We start from the raw sequence: 21361 nt of genomic DNA, 5'->3' as shown, positions 1-21361 counted from the left end.
TAAGTATATAGTTCTGGCAACACCGGCCATGACCTTCTTCTGTGCGGATGCACACATATTCCCCGAACTCTTACGGGACTTGGTAGCAATGTCTTCCACGCGTAATGAGTGTGTTGGGGTGGGACACTACGAATGTAGTGTGTTGACATACAAGGTGAGAATGTGGGTCTCGCAGGAGGCGTGCGCGACATAGTCCCTGCAGTCGCACTATCCTCTGTGTCCTCGGTGCCTCAGATGGATAGAGCGTCTGCCATGTAAGCAGGAGATTCCGGGTTCGAGTCCCGGTCGTGACACACAGTTTCACCTGTCCCCGTTGATATATATCAACGCCCGTCAGCAGGTAAAGGTATTAATACAATTTTAATTTCGTTTGATGAGAAAGACGTGATAGGGCGGACTGTGCAGTTGTGCAAAGCCATTGGTTCCATGGTGGCACAGTGGATAGCGCATCTGCCTACTGAGCAAGAAACCCGGCTTGTAATCCTGCTCTTAGTACAAATTTTCATTCGTCGCTTAAGTCTCCACACGAACAACAAGAGTGTTGATTTAACGCCCTATTCCCTTACGGCATTCCTTTCTAACGAAATTAGTACCCTATTAACTCAATAGGAGTTAGTACTGATATTGTCGATAACCACATAACTTGCAGAGGCCTCTTTAAGATCCTCGGAATGCTGAAACTGACCTACTATTATATTTCCTTATTACATTAGTTCAAAAAATGGTTCAAATGGCTCTGAGCACTATGGGACTTAACATCTGAGGTCATCAGTCCCCTAGAACTTAGAACTACTTACAATCTAACTAACCTAAGGACATCACACACATCGACGCCCGAGGCAGCATTCGGACCTGCGACCGTAGCGGTCGCGCGGTTCCAGACTGAAGCGCCTAGAACCGCTCGGCCACACTGGCCGGCCTATTACATTAGTATGATACCTACACCCTACTCATAATAACAGACTGGAAGAGAGCAACGGCAAACACCTCAGCTACACATTATCAGTGAAAATATCGTGATATTTGGAACGCTATTTGAATGAGTATGGAAATGATGTATTTTGGCGCTGAGCGCTATCCAAAAAATGTTTCTGCAGCACATGCTTTAAATGAATTACTTGCCTGATGTTTGACTTTTATCATTGTGACCCAGTCAGCCTGAACGGACAACTAATGATTTTTTAATAATGATTCGAATTACTGAAATTAAAACACTGTCGAAAATCTTGGCATCTCTGGAACTAGTATCTTGCCTGTAATAATATCTTGCCTGTGGTGTCACCGCCAGACACCACACTTGCTAGGTGGTAGCCTTTAAATCGGCCGCGGTCTGTTAGTATACGTCGGACCCGCGTGTCGCCACTATCAGTGATTGCAGACCGAGCGCCGCCACACGGCAGGTCTAGTCTAGAGAGACTCCCTACCACTCGCCCCAGTTGTACAGCCGACTTTGCTAGCTGTCTACATACGCCCTCATTTGCAGAGACGACAGTTTAGCATAGCCTTCAGCTACGTCATTTGCTACGACCTAGCAAGGCGCCATATTCAGTAACTATGAATGTATTCTGAACAGATAATACTGTGAATCATGTACCGTCAAGAGTGACGTTCATCATTAATGGATTAAAGTTAAGTATCAAACTAATTACGTCCGCTTTCTGAATTCTAATTCCTTGTCATGTTCCAGACCTCACGTCAGTATAGTCCTTCCCTCCTCACGCCAGCCTGCGTGAGCTAAACCGCGTGCATTTCGGCCTCCACTAGTAACACAGTGTTGGCTCTTCTGCCAACACAGCATTGCCACTATGAAAATTAACAGCCCGAGTGCATAACATACATGATTAAGTTCGTACGGAACCCTCCGTGCGCGGGTCCTACTCGCACCTGGACAATTTTTCGCCCTATTTTGGGTTTTAAGACTCGCCACTCGGCACAGTCAACTGACCGTTAATGTCACAGATCAATTCGCGAGGAGGCTGGCAGCTGATTTACACGTTGGTATGATATTCACGCCCACCACGAAAGTCGCTCTTGCGAATCGGACTTAATAATCGCGTCGTCGCCGGGCCGTTGAACTCCAGTCTCCCTTTCTCGCTACGCTACCTGTCGCCCAGCCCGTGTATTGCGGAAATGCAGCGCGCAGTACACAGCTAGCTGCCGTGCACACAGCGCATGCGCAGCTCGGCGCGACGCGGCGTCCTTGGACTTGCTGCGTCGCAGTGACGACGCGCTGCCCCCCTCTCCTTCCCCGCCTCCCACCCCCCAGCGTTGCGTCAGAGGCGGACACGCCCCCGCGGAAGCGTCGCGCCTGCTTTGCATTCTGGTCCCGCGGGCGTCAGCCGCCGCGCTAACCCGTCGCGGCGTGCGTTGGCCGCGACATTCTGCAAACGGGACGACACACTTGGCTCCGCCGTTTTTAGACGACTGCAGCGTGCGTGGAGGCGATCTGCCACTGCCAGTAGGTCAACAAGCGCACGAAGTGGGGTGACGTGTCAAAGTAGCGGGCTTCCTGTACTCTGGTTACCGCGGCTGTACCACTTCACCCATCACAGCAGCGGCTTGGCTTCCTGCCCGTGATAAAGAAAAACGATGTGCTGCACACTGCACATAGGACCCTAGGCTTTTTGGACAATGGAGCTATCCAAGGCGATTTACGACTAGAGTTCGCACCTTCACTTCTGCCAATGCAGGACAGTTTCTATGGAGGTTGGAGAGTAGCAGAGGGACAATGGCATAACTGAAGGGCCTGAAAATCTCATTCGATGAGACTACTGACCTTGAAAGACAGAGACCCGCCTTCAGTCCCGGTTTCAGAACATACATTTTATCTATCAGGATTTTTCAACAACAATGGCGTTTATTGTACACGCAATACGTAATTAGGTACGTGACACGTGCCACTCAAAGTCGAATGCAGGATTTTAGTCTAGGACCGGGGGTTGGGTGCGGGGTGGGGGGGGGGGGGGGGAAGCTACGGGGGTGAGGGGATGGGAGCGGGGAGAGGGCTGAGCTCTTAGAAATTTTGTATCACCGTGCCGTTTCTAAACTTTCTAGAATAATAAACGAAGGTGTGCTCTTAATTTATATCTACATGTGAAAGGCTTGTGTGTGCACGTACGGACAGACTTTTCTCCATGACGATTCACTGTCACCCTCCCATGATTGAGGTGGTAGACAGCCCTTGGTTCAAATGGCTCTGAGCACTATGGGACTTAACATCTGACGTCATCAGTCCCCTAGAACTTAGAACTACTGAAACGTAACAAACCTAAGGACATCACACATATCTGTGCCCAGGCAGGATTCGAACCTGCGACCGTAGTAGCGTTTAATCTCTCAGAGCTTCTTCGCCAATCACACTTTACCGACGATCAATAGAAACACAGAAAAAAATCCAAATACACTCGTAACTAACAAATGAATAATCGAACGGTACACTGTAGTGATTGTGGGTAAACACTTCGCTTATTCATCGTGAGTACTTTCGTAATTTAGCACGTTTTCGTGAATCAGTTCGGTAATTCCTAACGAAATAAAGTGACTTCCATTTCTTTGCAACTTCATTTAAATGCTATTACATTAGCAACATTATTAAACTACTATCGGCCCCGTAGTGTTACCCACCGTTAAGTACGTCTGCGTAACGTATTGTTGATGCGAGTATGGATACAACAAGGTGAGGATTATATAAGCGGTCAAGTGCAAAAGTCGTAGAGAATGTAGCTTTCTCTTAGAGACATAAGTGTTCCACATCACGGTTTATATTGAAATATCTGCCAATGAAAACCACCCACTTCAAGCCACCGTAGTATGGATGAAGCACGTTCACGACTCTTGTCATATTGCATTGCATCGTGAATGAAACAATAAAAAACATTTTCACATATACGGTAAAATTCGTAAGTCATATTTTATTTTGCTTTATCTACGAGAGTATTTATTGCTCCATATTTACCGGATTTCTGCCCAGCACACTCAACCACTGCCACGCACCGCAACCAAACCACTTTACAGCGGCGCTTAAATCCGGAAAAATTTCAATTTTAATTCACCGCCATATCGTAGTTCCGCTGGAGGTCGCTATTAGCGTTCTTGAAAACCATAGGCATCTAGTAAACAGTCACAACCTCAAAATGGCCGAGATGTTATGGAGAAGTGCGGAGCACAATCTAAGATCCGCGATTATCGAAACTCTTTGCGCTGGGCGTTCGCCCGCTGAAATAGATTCTTCGGGTACCCGAGATCAACCGTTTACGATATTATGGCCAAGTATAATGCTTCGGAGAAGTCTGGGGAATGTTCTGGTAACCCAGCGAGGAAACCTCATTCGAGGAAATGAGTGTCACGAACTGCGGCAGTCATCGAAAAGGCTCAGGCGCTGATTTCGGAGAACTTGGGCCAATCTCTGGGGAAATTGGCGTCTCTATTGAATGTCAGCTAGCGAACAATGCGTCATATGGCAGAGAAGGAGCTCATACGAGCCGTTAGCCCAAAACTGGCTCTCGGATAACGCCGACGTGTACTGGTCAAAGGAGTTCTGGCCCCCGAATAGCCCGGATTCGAACTTCCTCGACTACTATTGCTGGAGTGCAGCCGAAAGAGTTACCAATAAGACGAGGCACCCTAATATCGCATCATCAAGCACCGCTACCGAAGCAGCAGCATTCGCGAATATGGACAGCGCTGCTTTAAATAGTGCGTGCGATTGCTTCAGGACAAGGTTGGAGGCGGTCAATGCGCCTGAAGGGGGTTACATCGAGTAATTTTTTTAATATATTTACTTTAAAAGAAGCTACATTTGTCTGGATTTAAGCGTCACACCCTATACTAACAGAATAACTGCATTCATAATATCCTTAATGGAATATACGTCTGTATGCATGTCATACGTAAACTGGTACTCATATCTTCTCCCATGCCGTATGTTCTGACCCGGGCGACGGCGGGTTTCTCAGCCAGTCTATTATAATACCAACAACAACAGCGAGAAACTTGAGTCTGAAGGCCATGTTGAATAGCACCAGCCTCCCCCTCCCCCACCCCTTCCCACGAGCCATCCACTGGATTCGCCTCTGGCTCCACTGGCAGTCTAAGTATGTGCTTCCACAGATACGACACATACCGTCGTATTGGGCCACTTTCCCTGCATCGTCGTCTTGGTATTTAACCGCATTCTGGTTAATTCTGACATTTGTTCGCGTCGCTCTATAACGTGAACACGCATACACTTCCTATTCAGTAGTAGCACGTAGGAAAGACGTTTTGTTCAGTTCGCAGACGTTGTGATGTCCAGTACACTGGTTTCGTTTTCTGTATGGGAAAGGTACAAATCCCAGTCAGGTTCACCATATCAGGTTTCACAAGGTTTCCCGAAATCAACTGCTCGTTTTGCATCCATGCTTTATTCCAGCTAACACTGCGACCCTGAAGACTTCTTCGTCGGCAGGGTAATAAACTGTTATCTTCTACACTTCTTTTCTTCTCTTGTTTCACTCACTTCCGTGTGCCCTTAAACCACACAGATTTGCTATTGTCGTCTGCTGTTATAATCTTCGCGCTTAGAGAAGCACGAAGGACTGCTAGAAACCATATGCAGAAGAAATGATAATTAATCGAAACCCTCAGCTGCCAACAGGTGTTGTTGATATACCTCAACAGGGACAGCCGAAAATGTGTGGCCCCTCCGGGACTCGGACCCGAGATCTCTTGCTTTCATGGCGGAAGCTCTATCCATGTGAGCCACCGAGGGCAAAGAGAGAAAGCAACTGCAGGGACTTATCCCTTGCACGCTTCCCGTGAGACCCATTCCCAACAGTCCACAACCTACATTCGTAATGTTCCTATAAGATATTTGCCCATTCACTCATTAGTCGCGCCAACTAAGGTGACGATTCCTGTAAGAGTTCGGGCAAAGCGTGGGCATCCGCACAGAAGAAAGTCAATGGCCGGGTAGCCTTTAACTTTATGAAGAAAGAACAGACACCAATGATGACCATGCAGCTTCTCTAGAAAGAAATGGTAATTAATCGAAACCCTCAGCTGCCAACAGGTGTTGTTGATATGCCTCAATGGGGACAGCTGAAAGTGTGTCCTCAGACCGGGACTCGAACCCGGGATCTCCTGCTTACATGGCAGACGGTCTATGTATATGAACCACCGAGGGCACAGACGATAGCGCGACTGCAGGGACTTATCCCTTGCACTCCCCACTTTCCCTGTTCCATTCGCGAGTAGTGTGGAAAGAACGATTGGTGGCAAACTTCCGTTTGAACCATTGCACACAGTTCAGAACTGGATGTACAGGGTGACAATTATTAAACTATATGAAATAAAATCGTCATAACTTATGAACGGTTTCCGTTAGGGTGTTCAAGCTCTATGGCTGGCCGCGGGGTGTTCAAATGGTTCAAATGGCTCTGAGCACTATGGGACTTAACTTCTAAGGTCATCAGTCCCCTAGAACTTAGAACTACTTAAACCTATCTAACCTAAGGACATCACACACATCCATGCCCGAGGCAGGATTTGAACCTGCGACAGTAGCGGTCACGCGGTTCCAGCCTGTAGCGCCTAGAACCGCTCGGCCACCCCGGCCGGCGCCGCGGGGTGTGATGGGAATTATTTTGCGCATGTGTACGCGTCTAAAACAAACTTAAATTCTCACCTCAGCCTACCAGGTAGGGCACTGGACTAGGTTATTCCGAACATCTATATCAAACACAGTGCCAGGTAAGTGTAGTGGGTAGCACACCTACCTAATAAGCAGGAGACCAGGGTTCAAGTTTCCGGTCTTGCCACAAAGTTTAATTCAGACTTCAGCTTCCATTCTAAACGATTTCTACGTAACTGTTGTTGTGTCTCTACTTCAGAATCCAAGCTTCACCATAGAATACGACACCTGGTCCTCCGCTACCAGGTAAGTTTTACGTTTCGGCCGGCCGCTGTGACCGAGCGGCTCTAGGCGCTTCAGTCCGGAACCATGCTGCTGTTACGGTCGCAGGTTCGAATCCTGCCTCGGGCATGGATGTGTGTGATGTCCTTAGGTTATTTAGGTTTAAGTAGTTCTAAGTCTAAGGACTTAGAGAAAGCTTTTGACAATGTTGACTGGAATACTCTTTCAAATTCTAAAGATGGCAGGGGTAAAATACAGGGAGCGAAAGGCTACTTACAATTTGTACAGAAACCAGATGGCAGTTATAAGAGTCGAGGGGCACGAAAGGGAGGCAGTGGTTGGGAAGGGAGTGAGACAGGGTTGTAGCCTCTCCCCGTTGTTATTCAACCTGTATATTGAGTAAGCAGTAAAGGAAACAAAAGAAAATTTCGGAGTAGGTATTAAAATCCTTGGAGAAGAAATAAAAACTTTGAGGTTCGCCGATGACATTGTAATTCTATCAGAGACAGCAAAGGACTTGGAAGAGCAGTTGAACGGAATGGACAGTGTCTTGAAAGGAGGATATAAGATGAACATCAACAAAAGCAAAACGAGGATAATGGAATGTGGTCGAATTAAGTCGGGTGATGCTGAGGGAATTAGATTAGGAAATGAGACACTTAAAGTAGTAAAGGAGTTCTGCTATTTGGGGAGCAAAATAACTGATGATGATCGAAGTAGAGAAGATATAAAATGTAGACTGGCAATGGCAAGGAAAGCGTCTCTGAAGAAGGGAAATTTGTTAACATCGAGTATAGATTTAAGTGTCAGGAAGTCGTTTCTGAAAGTATTTGTATGGAGTGTAGCCATGTATGGAAGTGAAACATGGACAATAAATAGTTTGGACAAGAAGAGAATAGAAGCTTTCGAAATGTGGTGCTACAGAAGAATGTTGACGATTAGGTGGGTAGATCACATAACTAATGATGAAGTATTGAATAGAATTGGGGAGAAGAGGAGTATGTGGCACAACTTGACAAAAAGAAGAGACCGGTTAGTAGGACATGTTCTGAGGCATCAAGGGATCACAAATTTAGCATTGGAGGGCAGCGTGGAGGGCAAAAATCGTAGAGGGAGACCAAGAGATGAATACACTAAGCAGATTCAGAAGGATGTGGGTTGCAGTAAGTACTGGGAGATGAAGAAGCTTGCACAGGATAGGGTAGCATGGAGAGTTGCATCAAACCAGTCTCAGGACTGAAGACCACAACAACAACAACAAGTCTAAGGGACTGATGACCTCAGATGTTAAGTCCTATAGTGCTTAGAGCCATTTGAACCATTTTTTTTTGCGTATAGGTCTGGGGACGCAAACATCGCAGTAGAGAAGAAACATCACGTCAGTACTGTAAACTGTTGTGCGAAAGCGTGTCTATGCAGCTGTTGAGGCGACAGTTGCCTTGGTCCAAAGCCGTGGCAACCTGATCTGGAGAGAGCAGTAGGGCGAGAGAGCGGCTGCCGGCTCGGGGCTTCCTGCGTGGCCGCGTTGCTCCGTCAGCCGCCACCGCCAGCGTCACCGCTCTGATTGGAACAATGGGGGCGTGCATCCGGTGGACCCCGCACCAGGCCGGCCGGGCTAATCGCGGCGGCGGCCAGGGAGAAGAGGAGACGCTGATTTCCGGCCCGACGCCTCCTGGGCGCTTCTTACTCCTCGCTGATGCTGTCCAGCCACCAGATTCCACCACCCTCACGCCCTCCACGTGTCTCCTGCACGCAGCTCTAAGCCAGCCTTAGCACCGAACGCTGTTGTTGTTGTTGTTGTCTTCAGTCCGAAGCCTCATACTTATTTATATATTCCGAGTTTTTATGCAGGCAGTGGCAGAACTGCAATATCATCAACAAATCCCAAAATTTTCATTTCTTCTCCCTGAAAAATTAATTCCCTTTACAAATTACTCCGTGTTTACCTTAACTCTTCGTTCGGTATACAGACGCAATAACATTGGGGAGACGCCACAAACCTCTCTCACTCCACTTACAACTGTCGTTTTCTTTTCATTTTGTCTGACTCTTATAACTGCAGTCTATTTTCTGTACAAGTTGGGGACAACTTTTCGATCCCTGTGATAACTATGTGTTTAATTTTTTTTTAAAATGTTGACTTTCCCAGTGTTTACTATTGGTGGAAAGCTGTTGAGTTTCCAGTTCGGTGGCATCGTTGAGGTTTCTATACGTGTGATACTTCTGACTTCGCCAGAAGATGACGTACAGTACAGGTGTGTGAAATACCACGGTATCTCAGCATTGTCAACTGGCTGGTGATCGAGCACTCCACCAGGTCTATTTACCGATCTCCAAGTATCCATATTTAACTCACGCTGTCACTCAGTACACAGATTGTATTTTGTGTCTGAGTCACTCACGTAGCACTTCTGACGTTGGCATCGAGCACGAAGTGGACGACTAATACATGACGGTGTTTTAGCCCTTGGCTTAACTGTTTTATACAGCAACAAGTCTTAACGACCTACCGTTTCAGACGTATGTCGTTGTATCCATCGATGGATGTAGAATTTACTTAAATTTATGACTCAAGCGAACGTAAACAACCAGTTATAATCAAAATAGCAAGGCACCCTTAGGATGAAGTAAAACTACGTGGGTATGCGCTGTAGATTCAGTATAACAGAGCTGAATTATGGAAGCTTACAAATGGATTGCAGGCAGCCTGTGACAGTTGTACTTTGAACACAAAGATACGAACTTCAGCTTTTGTACCTGACAATAGTCACGGAGACCGAAAAAGCGACAGAAATAAAATTGCTTCATTCAGGAGATCTCATCCTCTTACAAATGGTTCAAATGGCTCTGAGCACTATGGGACTTAACATCTGAGGTCATCAGTCCCCTAGAACTTAGAACTACTTAAACCTAACTAACCTAAGGACATCACACACATCCATGCCCGAGGCAAGATTCGAACCTGCGACCGTAGCGGTCACGCGGTTCCAAACTGAAGCGCTTAGAACCGCACGGCCACACCGGCCGGCATCCTCTTACAGACACTGAACGATCATATTACGCCGCACACAACTCAGTGTTAGCAAACAATCTACACGTGCTGTTCACGTTGTCGAGAGTGTTTTCATTGCGACACTGACATACGGGCTTGGCGCTGTGGCCAGACACTGTATAAGATTTCGGAAGGAGCGAGGTGTAAATAATCATTCGTTCATACTCTTTATTCTATCAAATCGTATATGAATAATTCAAAGTCAATGGTGAGATCACTGTTCCAGCAAAGTCACTTCGGATCCTTCCTCCCTATTGTCCATCTGAGTTAGCGCTACGTCGCTAAGAAGGTTGCCGCAAACAAAATAACATTGCTGCCTTTATGTCACCTAACACGAATGTATCTAGAAGGACGTTATAAAAGATAAAAACTAATTAAAACGGAGCATTTAGTATCATCATTCAGGTGACAGGGGCAATCTGTATTACAAAACAATAATGATGGTGTGGATGTTTAAAAAACGAAAGCTATGGCGTAAACATTCAGTACAACAACTTTTGGTAGATCCATGATGTCATTTCTATTTAAAGACATTACAAAGTGATATCTATTCATAGACATAATGTTGTGGCGTGGGTTAACAGCCACGCCACTCGGAAGTAGCCGAAAGGCACGCGTTAACTCACGCAGGCTAGAGATAGGTCTGAAACAGGATACGTAATGAATGCTATAAAGAAAAGTACGTAGCTGCTGGAATACTTAACTTTAATCCATCCTTGTTGTACATCGCTATTGACGATACAAGTGAGACTCTGTAGATTCAGGCAATAAACTACTAATGGCGCCTTGCTAGGTCGTAGCCATTGACTTAGCTGAAGGCTATTCTAACTATCTGCTCTGCAAATGAGCGAAAGGCTTCGTCAGTGTAGTCGCTAGCAAAGTCGTCCGTACAACTGGGGCGAATGCTAGTCCGTATCTCGAGACCTGCCTTGTGGTGGCGCTCGGTCTGCGATCACTGACAGTGGCGACACGCGGGTCCGACATGTACTAATGGACCGCGGCCGATTTAAAGCCACCACCTAGCAAGTATGGTGTCTGGCGGTGACACCACACATAATAACTTAAATTTCAAAGATAAAGAACGAGTAAAATGCAAACTAGTAGTGAAATTCCAGACACGTGAACAAATGAAAAATTTAAGATATAGCACAAAAAGAGACCAGAATTGCAATTCACAAGATAGTGGTAGCTTCTGCCCTACTTTGCGCCAGTGAAAACCAGGCTTTCTCAGCTATAGATTAATGAAGGACATGGTCAGCTGAGGCGAGGTTCCTGACAGATGCTTCTGTTTGTCGAGACTGGATTATGTCAAGAACGAAGGCAGGAGGTGGGAATAACGTCTGATTTCCATAAATGAGGAGATCGGAAAATATAGAGAGAAGTAGTACTGTAAGTACTATACTGCCTGCCAAAAATGTTAAGCTTTCAGAAGACATGGTCAGATTTCAATGTAACTTCGTATTATCGACGCCATTGGCCTGGTAGGGTTTATCAGGGGCCTGAACATTGTCAGATGATTTGTGATCACAGAAGAACACGGAGATGCCGCGTGCTCCTATGTGACAGCGTTATCAGCACTGACTTAGTTTGCAGGAGGCTTCGTTATAGGTCTTCATTCAGCCGTCTCTTAGAATCGTGTGTCCGCAGCTCGTGGTCGTGCGGTAGCGTTCTCGCTTCCCACGCCCGGGTTCCCGGGTTCGATTCCCGGCGGGGTCAGGGATTTTCTCCGCCTCGTGATGACTGGGTGTTGTGTGCTGTCCTTAGGTTAGTTAGGTTTAAGTAGTTCTAAGTTCTAGGGGACTGATGACCATAGACGTTAAGTCCCATAGTGCTCAGAGCCATTTGAACCATTTTTTTAGAATCGTGCCGTATCCAGATTTGTGGCGTTCGGACGTGACAACGGCCCGATGTTGGACTCTGCATGGCAAAGCGGGAACTACAAATGGACGCCTTCCAACATTCTGTGTTAGCAAACAATTATGGTCTTGACGACCGTATGTCATAGTTGTGCTCCGGGCTGTATGCCTGTGGTCGAAGACGCTTTTCAGCTGTTGACGTTTGTCCACAGCTGCGCTGGGCGGGATAGCGATGCTGAATATTGGCAACTCGTCGGCAAGACTCAGGCGTCACCAGGAGCACTACAAAAATGTCCAGCGCAGCTCTGGATGAAACGTCAGGAGCCGTAAAGTTTCTTCGACCACAGGCATACAGCCCGGAAAACTCACCAGCAATTCTCTGTAATCCCACACCAATGGTCGGTGACTAGCGGCAGCCGGACTCTTGAATTCCGTTCCACGCACATGCCGCCGTTAGCAGCACAACACCACTGCCGCGTTTGGAGTGGTGATACGAGGACTGTATTTAACTAATACACATGCATTTAAAATTATTAAAAGATCCTTTCTTTATAATCCCTCCTAGGGAAATTATGCAAAATAGTGTTTTTTATATCCATTTGTGATAAAGCCAAACCACGAGTATTTTTTGTCGCGTTATCTCCCCTTCTCGAATGCATTTCAAGTAAGATAAATACGTGTACTGACCTGTCATCTTATCAGAAGACGTTTTTCACGTACGAAATCAGCATTTGCATTACCTGTGAAAAAAGAAAACGATTCTTAATACGACTCAAAGTTTATCTGTGAACAAAAGTTGCATTATTGAACAAGAATAAAGTGTAAATGTTATGACAACACATACAGTGGTTGTAACCATCAATACAAAAAAGGCAAGAAACTGTTTCTCTCTATCAATATAAAAACAAATTATCAGTTTTCATAGTTGAGTGTAGGCTTCTTTCTACTTCTCGAGTCGTCCTAAGCATATTAGGATGTAGAATATGAAGCAGGTGATTTACTCTAACAAGGGAATCTCCCAATCGCACCCCCCCCCCAACCCCCCCCCCCCCCCAGATTTAGTTATAAGTTGGCACAGTGGATAGGACTTGAAAACCTGAACACAGATCAAACGACAAAACAGGAATAAGTTGTGTGGAACTATGAAAAAAATAAGCAAAATATACAAACTGAGTAGTCCATGCGCAAGATAGGCAACATCAAGGATAGTGTGAGCTCAAGAGCGTCGTGGTCCCATGGTTAGCGTGCCGGCACGGTATCTCAGCGTATGCGGTCAGAGGGTTAGCTACCCTCTGCAATAAAAAAATTGAGTTAATCGATCAATAACGAATTTAAACGGTTGTCTTACGACATCCGCCCCGAGCAGATGCAACGAACAAAAGCGAACAAAATGAGATTAAAAAAAAAGTGGTTAGCGTGAGCAGCTGCGGAACGAGAGGTCCTTGGTTCAAGTCTTCCCTCGAGTGAAAGGTTTAATTTTTTGTTTTCAGACAATTATTATCTGTCCGTCCGTCCGTCCGTCCGTCCGTCCGATGCGAGGTAACTGCGTCATAGTAAGGGGACGCTACAGCTAAACAAACATTGAAACACACGACGTCAGTCGAATACAGTGCACGGAAGAGAGAGTATTCCTGCTAACGACGCTCCCTGGCTGGCAGTTGACTGTTCGCTACTTTGGACGAGAGTGCATTAAATACGTGAAATGTATTCCGTGGGCAATATGAATCCAGCAAACATAGCTCGCGACTTCAACGTACCAGATGATGAGATTGTTGACGATCCGTACGAAGAACACGAAGAGGAAATACTGCGACTTCAACAATCTGATGGTATTCCTTTGGGTTACATGAAGGAAGTGCACCAATACAGGTTACTGTCCAAATCAATTAAAAGACGCAAATATTGATTATGGAGTGAAGTAACAAATAAATTTAAGAAATTTAAAGGGATGGAGGAAAAAAGCACAATTAAATATTGCAAAGAAGTCGTGGAACGAGATGGGACCCGAAGACAGAAGTTCAGTGCACTAGAAAACCATGTATACCGACAATTTATTAAAGCCAGAAATGAATTAAGTGCAGTGCATGATACAGACCTACAGATTTGGGGATTGCATTACGCTAAATCACATCCACAAGAAAACCTAAATCGAGCAAGGTGTAAGAATCTTTTTACCCATTCGCCAAGTGTACAAGTTGGGTGGGTCGCAACATATTCCTGTCATGTGACGCACATGCCGTCACCAGTGTCGTATAGAATATATCAGACGTGTTTTCCTGTGGAGGAATCGGTTGGCCTATGACCTTGCAATCAAATGTTTTCGGTTCCCTTTGGAGAGGCACGTCCTTTCGTCTGCTAACCGCACGGTTTTGCGGTGCGGTCGCAAAACACAGACACTAAACTTATTACAGTGAACAGAGATGTCAATGAACGAACGGACAGATCACAACTTTGCGAAAACAAAGAAAGTAAACTTTTCACTCGAGGGAAGACTTGAACCAAGGACCTCTCGTTCCGCAGTTGCTCACGCTAACCACGGGGCAACAGCGCTCCTGAGCTCACATTATCCTTGATGTTGCCTATCTTGCGCATGGACTACTCAGTTTGTATATTTTGCTTATTTTTTTCATAGTTCCACACAACTTCTTCCTGTTTTCTCGATTGATCTGTGTTCAGTTTTTCAAGGCCTATCCACTGTGCCAACTTATAAATAAATCTGAGGGGGGTGCGGTGGGAAGGTTCCCTTGTAAGGTATTGGTCGTTATGAGAGTAGTATAGAAAGGCAGAGATGTAAATTGCAGATTATTGCTGATGTATAATCGTCGAGGCACGCGAACTAGTGGCTGAAGAACGCATTAGTGATGCGCCGACGTCCAGATTTGATGACTCGGAGAAAGGTTTATGGAAACTGCTGTTACAAATTCCAAATCGTAATGAAGCGATGAGTGAATGTTCATTTCCGAAGTTCTCTAACGCATTAATGTTACAATCCTTTAAAGAATCGAACTCCTATGTACAAAATGGCTACACGCATTCGATTATTTTACAAATAAATTCATTTATTAAACATTTGAGGTTAAGCATGTGAAACGTTTAAGATTGAAGACAAAAATGAGACTAATGAAAGAGTCCTACCGAAACTGGTAAACCAGAAGAGTGATATTCCCTCGATTCTTTCATGTAGGACGATTTTGTAAAGTAGTTCTTGCTGTCAAATCGATTGTTTTAAGCTTGCTCATAGTAAAAGTAGGTCACAAAGGCAAAGTTTGTAATAAAGAAGTAATGCATTAAAAAGTTATCTCTGATGCTGAAGTTTTACTGCACAAACAGTGAAAATACAGCAAGCTATAAAATTGTTCCCTTCTTTACCATGTTTGTGGCGTCAGCGAGAAAAAGGTTCAAAAACATTTGAAATTATATGCAAACTTTGCTTGAAGTTGCAAAGTACTCTCATTCTCAAATTAGCATGAATATAATATGGGTAATTTGCGAGAATCAAGATATATACCAAGTTTCTAACTTTAATGGTTGATTTACTGCGTTAAACCTTTAACGTGTGGTTATACATCTTAATAGGTGGATTGTGACAGCATTTTAAAATTTTAAATTCGGTCAATAATTTTATGAAATAATGAAAACCAAATTTTCGTTTCCCCTAGAAGCTGTCAGATAGGCAACCTGCAAATGAAAACTAGGTGACCGTTTTAGCATTTTAGTAATGTATCTCTAGATTATATAGTTCATAACTGTTTTCAGTACTTACATCATGCATGTTTTATTCATATGACACAGTAACGCTATTTGCTCCCAGATTATGAAGCTGTTTATCATCTAAACTATATTTTATACTTCGTGCTAAGTCTTTTACATAAATTATTGACATTACAAAGCTATTATAATTTAATTTAACAAAATTTGTTTCTTTGCGACGTGACTCACTCACTAAATATTATTTTTGTATAGGGTTGGTTGCGAACAGAGCAGTTACCCCGAAACTGATAGCAAAGAACGAAAGATGAATCAATAAATAAAAACTGGATCTGAGGAACTTCCAAAACAAGTACTTAATGAGCCAATAAAACTGTTCTTGAAAAATAATGGAGAAGATCATGAAAATAGTTTCGGAATAGACGAATCTTGCAGTAATAACTATCGAACAGTTGCCTCAAAGAAATTTGTCGGACACAATATTACCTGACAGCAAACACGAGAAATGTATTTGCTACAGATCCGTCGGGAAAGTCTGAAAAGTCATATTTTATTATCATTTGTCCTGAAGTACCAGTCTTGGGTGCTGGCTGTAGAGCATACACTGCTCAATAGAATTAAGAGAACATGACTTCGGGCGCCTGCCATTCTCCACTGAGTAATATTTGAGGATCGGTTACATTAGCAAATTAAACCCTTATCTTTCAAAAATAAAGTGTACAACAAAACATTACATGCTCTATCGTTTACATAAAAGAAAGCAAAGTGGAAAGAATCATTCATCTAGTCACTCTGAATGCTTTTCATTAACGTGCATGCCCTCCGTCGGCGTTTCTCGCTGCCTGACACCTGCTACGCTCCATGTAAGTCTACAGAGGTCACCATGTGGTATCCGTTACCATTATTCAAAGAGAGCCCATCAAAGTTCTTGGGGAATCCGTGGTGCAACACGACGACCACAACAAGTCTGTCAAGCTTGTTTCACAAACGTACGATGACGACTGGTTGAAGAGTCACGGCCGGCCATTCCATTACCTCAATGTCCAGACTTCGCAAGACATGCTAGATGACGTCCATCATAAACGCCCTGGCATTAGCAGGGATTCAGGGCCACCACTGTATGCAACAGCCACCACGTGGTCCAACAGGATCTGTTGGCTGGCGGTAAGGCGACCATGGACAACGACAAGATCCGCATGGCTGTTGACACTAAGGTCTCCCTACAACATCACAGAACCTCGGAAATCTATCGATTTCCAGGACAACAGATGGCAAGTACCGCACACCAAGGGTATGCGCAAACGAATACGGCTATCACCTTGCGTCAGAGGATATCTGGACTCGTCTGGGAAAAATACGTTTCGCCAGTGACGAATTTGCTAGTTGACATGGAAATGGCAGAACTGAAGGCGAACTGCAAGTTGTCATGACAAGCGGGGTACTCGAACAGGACGTCTGGGTCGTCTTATCGGACACAGCGGCTCCAGTGGTCCTTCTGAGATCGTGTTTCTGTGCGCTGTCGATATCCGCAAGACGGCGCAAGGCAGAAATGAAATGAAATGATCGTGTGTCATTGTTGGCTGGGAGACCTCATCGAGGTAAGTTCGACCGTCGGTTGCAAGTCTTATTTCAGTTGACGCTACACTGGGCGATTTACGTGTCGGTGATGATGAAACGACGATAAGGCCAATACAACACACAGTCCACAAGCGAAGAATATCTCCAACCGGGCCGGAAATCGAACCCGGCCCCTCTGCATGGTAGGCAAAGACGTTCCCACTCATCTAAGCAGACGGACGACGCCCCAAGGTAGAGATGGGAAGACATTGGTCTTCACGTGCGGTTGTAATGCGTCGGCGACCTTTCTCAACTCGCCTTGTGTACTGACCTGTCTCCACGACCTATGGATGACACCCGGAGAGGCATTGACACCTGCAGCAACATTACCGAAAGTCTATCCTTTTTAGATTAAACAACCACCCTTGCAGCTTGCCCTGCATTAAAATGTCGTATTGTGCATGTACTTGGTTCAATACAATGTCCAAAAGTGATAATTGCCATCTGTTTACCTCACTAGAAAACATTGGGACACCAGTATTCACTTCCCTTCTTCTAAGCGTCTCCTGACACTGTAATGCGCCACACAGCTAGTAGATGGCGAATAATTTTAATTGTTGCCTACATCGCAAAAGAAAATGTCGCCCCACGCAGTAAGACCAAAGGTACCACCTATATCGAAATACACTCATGCTCATAAATTAAAGATAATGCTGATACATGGTGAAACAACGCTCTGGTGGGCGGTTTGCGGGTTTAAATCACCTCGGGGTATAACCATGCGATGCATTTGTCCTGAGGAGGTGTGTTGGTGCATGTCAGAGTACGGTGCAGCGAGTAAGTGTGCAGACGTTTCCAGACGTGCTAATGGTGACTGTGTGCGGAAAATTTCCCAAAGAACACATATTGATGACGTTATGAGGGGCAGAATACTGGGGCGACTGGAGGCTGGTCAAACACAGCAGTTCGTAGCACGGGCCCTCCGTGTGCCACAATGTGTGATCTGAAGATTATGGCAACGCTTGCAGCAGACAGGAAACGTGTCCAGGCGCTACAGTACGGGACGTCCACAGTGTACAACACCACAAGAAGACCGATATCTCACCATCAGCGCCCGCAGACGGCCACGGAGTATTGCAGGTAGCCTTGCTCGGGGCCTTACCGCAGCCACTGGAACAGTTGTCTCCAGACACACCGTCTACAGACGACTGAACATACACGGTTTATTCGCCCAAAGACCTGCAAGATGCATTGCACTGACCCCTGGTCACAGGAGAGCCGTAAAGCCTGGTGTCAAGAACACAGTACATTGTCATTGGAACAGTGGTCCCAGGTTATGTTCACGGACGAGTCCAGGTATAGTCTGAACAGTGATTCTCGCCGGGTTTTCATCTGACGTGAACCAGGAACCAGATACCAACCCCTCAATGTCTTGGAAAGAGACCTGTATGGAGGTCGTGGTTTGACGGTGTGGGGTTGGATTATGATTGGTGCACGTACACCCCCGTATTTCTTTGACAGAGGAACTGTAACAGGTCAGGTGTATCGGGACATCATTTTGCACAAGTATGTCCGCCTTTTCAGGGGTGCAGTGGGTCCCATCTTCCTCCTGATGGATGATAATGCACGGCCCCATAGAGCTGCCATCGTGGAGGAGTACCATGATACAGAAGATAGCAGGTGAGTGGAGTGGCCTGCCTGTTCTCCAGACCTAGACCCCATCGAGAACGTTTGGGATGCTCTCGGTCGACATATCGCTGCACGTCTTCAAATCCCTACGACACTTCAGGAGCTCCGACAGGCACTGGTGCAAGAATGGGAGACCATAGCTCAGCAGCTGCTAGACCACCTGATCCAGAGTATGCCAACCCGTTTGTGCGGCCTGTGTACGTGTGCATGGTGATCAAGTCCCATATTGATGTCGGGGTACATTCGCAGGAAACAGTGGCGTTTTTTACCACATGTGATTCGGGACGGTTTTCTCAACTTATCACCAATACCGTGGACTTACAGATCCGTGTCGTGAGTGTTGCCTATGTGCCTATGCTATTAGCGCCAGTTTTGTGTAGTGCCACGTTGTTTGGCACCACATTCTGAAATTATCCTTAATTTATGAGCATGATCGTAGATTTTACGTACCGGACGTTGACTAATGTGTTCCCCTAATCCTTTTGAAGAGGCTATTTGAATCATCGCGTCAAACTTGGGCTCATCCTTATGCTTTCGGAGCTTCCTTTAGGCCGACGTCACCATGATCAACCCTTATTAATTAATGAGAGAATTTGCCGATCATTCGCGCCTGCAAGCAAGATCGAGAACGATTCTATAAGGCTGCACTCCAGAGAATATCTTCCCTCCAGTTCGACTAGTTGGAGGAATAAGTGGAAGCGGGTGTACCGCCATAAACGGCACAAATATTTTCCGAAGCCCTCCTGAGGTTTCCTGTTTGCAGTCGATCTAAGAAACAGGCATCCGGCTGAATGTGGAACAGAGACTGGGCGCTTTCCGGAATGCAAGCACGGCCATAGGGATCCGGCTCTGGTCAAGAAGAGCTGGAGTTATGTTGTAACGGTTGCACGGAAGATAATCCGACCATATGTCCTCAGAGCAGCGGAGTTGGCCGGGAGAAAAGTCAGCAAAGCCGATTAAGTGGGTGCGGCTGCGGCGTGGCGTGGCTAATGCAGAGCCGTAGGGTCGAGCAGAGCAGAGCAGAGTAGAGCAAGCAGGGAGGGAGCCGGGTGGCTGTCACGCACCACGGACAGCCGGCGCCTGCCAGCTGCCGCCGACTCCACAGCAACAGCCGTCGCTGGCGAGAGCCACAGCAGGGTCCAAGCACTGCCGACGAACGCGTACCAGGCTCATGACTTCGCAAAAGAAGACGAAGCAAATATTCCAGAATTCGAATCAAGAACAGCTGCCAACATGAGTAACGTAGAAGTAAATATCCTCGGAGTAGTGAAGAAACTCTGAAAGGGTACAGTACCACCCGACATTGAAATTGGTACAACATTCTTCGTTATTCTTGTCAGAACAACATATTTTTTGTAATAATAACTCAATTTCACTTAATACGACGAAGCCGGATACCAATGTAGGAAAGAAGGACAATTTATTTATTTAATTGATCACATGTGCACTCCCACAAAATAAATCCCTACCTCCAGTTTGGTGATATCTGTGAAATGAATGAATGTATGGTCGTCTGCTAACCGCAGATAGTGAATGTACAATATATGATCATCTTTGAGACGGTCCTTTGGTCACCTTTGGTGGAACCAAAGAGATGAAATTTACCTGAGCTTTTAGCGCCTGAAATGTGGATGACCAATACGGTAGCATGGTGCTCCCCCACCTCGGCGGAGATGCGAGAGGACCTGAAGAACGGCCATGTTTCAGCACTCTGGCGCTGGATCTTGTGTTGGTAAGACCTGTCTTAGGTGTGCTCCGTAAAGACAAAAGAGTGGAGACATGGTATGCATGTGGAATACTTAAGAGTAGTTTGGAATAATAATTTCTCTATTTCAGGAACTTTTGTGGGGAGAATTAAATGTCAGGCAGGTAATATTAAGGGGATCGTAGTAACCTTCAGAAGTGACCAACGATCACAATGAAACCACGTGTAGCAATAAGTTGAAATACTTGCGAGTGCTAGTACTAAGTTCAAATACTTCCGACTGCTAAAGTTAAGCTGAATTACTGGCGTGTGTACTATAAGTTGGAAATATTTAAGAAATGGCATGTGCAGGACTTGAAATTAGAGACGAGTACTTCCACGTGGTGAGTACTGTGTGAGTCTCAATCTGTGTATGAGACAAAGGATATAGAGAAGTACTCGTCCATGGTATCAGTTGAGGTCTCGCGTGTGTGACGAATATGTGCTTAATATTACTTTGCGTGTTATGTTTCCGTGTGACGCTGGATTCAAACTCTAATACTCTGAGAGAGAAGCTAGGTGAGTCAGCCGTCTATCCAGCAACGCCACTTGGCTTGCATTGCACAGGAAGACGTGCATTTATCCTCCTGAGTTAGTAGTAGGAAAGAAAAGTTCGAAGTAGGGCATTGTCGTGTGAAACTGGGATGAATACTAATTGAAGTGGGAAGGCTGAAAGTGAAGTGATTCTAACGTTATGACTATTCTTTGCGATCTATTGTATGTTACCAGTGTGATGTATTTCATGTAATTTAAGTATGGGTGGTTTGCATGGGAGAGTAGCAAGATAGGTTCAGAGGCTGTGGGTTATGCATGTTCCGTTTTGTACCGCTCGGTCTGGAGGAAATTTTCGTGATGATGAGTGT

This window comes from Schistocerca americana, chromosome 6, assembly GCF_021461395.2.
Source record: "Schistocerca americana isolate TAMUIC-IGC-003095 chromosome 6, iqSchAmer2.1, whole genome shotgun sequence".
Classification (NCBI taxonomy): Eukaryota; Metazoa; Arthropoda; class Insecta; order Orthoptera; family Acrididae; genus Schistocerca; species Schistocerca americana.
The sequence above is the reverse complement of the archived record's forward strand: the minus strand, read 5'-3'. Positions refer to the sequence as shown.